General features: G+C 33.3%; 1 protein-coding gene across 1 annotated transcript in view; it reads left to right on the top strand.

Annotated features, from left to right (window-relative positions):
- The window catches only part of LOC119587766 (rhodopsin-like), a gene marked incomplete in the record, with an annotated part of 44,239 nt that overhangs the window by 31,739 nt on the left and 12,137 nt on the right, over nucleotides 1-363 (top strand).

Below are 363 nucleotides of genomic sequence, written 5' to 3'. Positions count from 1 at the left end.
CTGAGCAAAACCATATTTGCTGCCTGCATTCAAGCAATATCTGTTATCATATATTATATATTATTACAAAAAATAAGAATCGGCATCAAACATAATTCAAACCACAAAGTGAATAATTCTGTTCCTATGTACTATATATACTCCTCTAAAAAATGGTCAAAGATCATCTGTACATTTCCATTCCGTATATGTTTTGGAATTTCAATGGCTATAGGAGAAAGTATAAAGAGAAAAGAAAATTCCACATATGTTTTCTTTGGAGAGAAGGTCAGTGCGTAACATCCTGGAAACGACAATGGTGGTGAATTAATGTAGTCATTTCCCTATATCGCCAGGGGTCGATATTTGAGGTGATTTAGTCTA

Source organism: Penaeus monodon, chromosome 23 (assembly GCF_015228065.2).
Source record: "Penaeus monodon isolate SGIC_2016 chromosome 23, NSTDA_Pmon_1, whole genome shotgun sequence".
NCBI lineage: Eukaryota > Metazoa > Arthropoda > Malacostraca > Decapoda > Penaeidae > Penaeus > Penaeus monodon.
The sequence above is the reverse complement of the archived record's forward strand: the minus strand, read 5'-3'. Positions and strand labels throughout refer to the sequence as shown.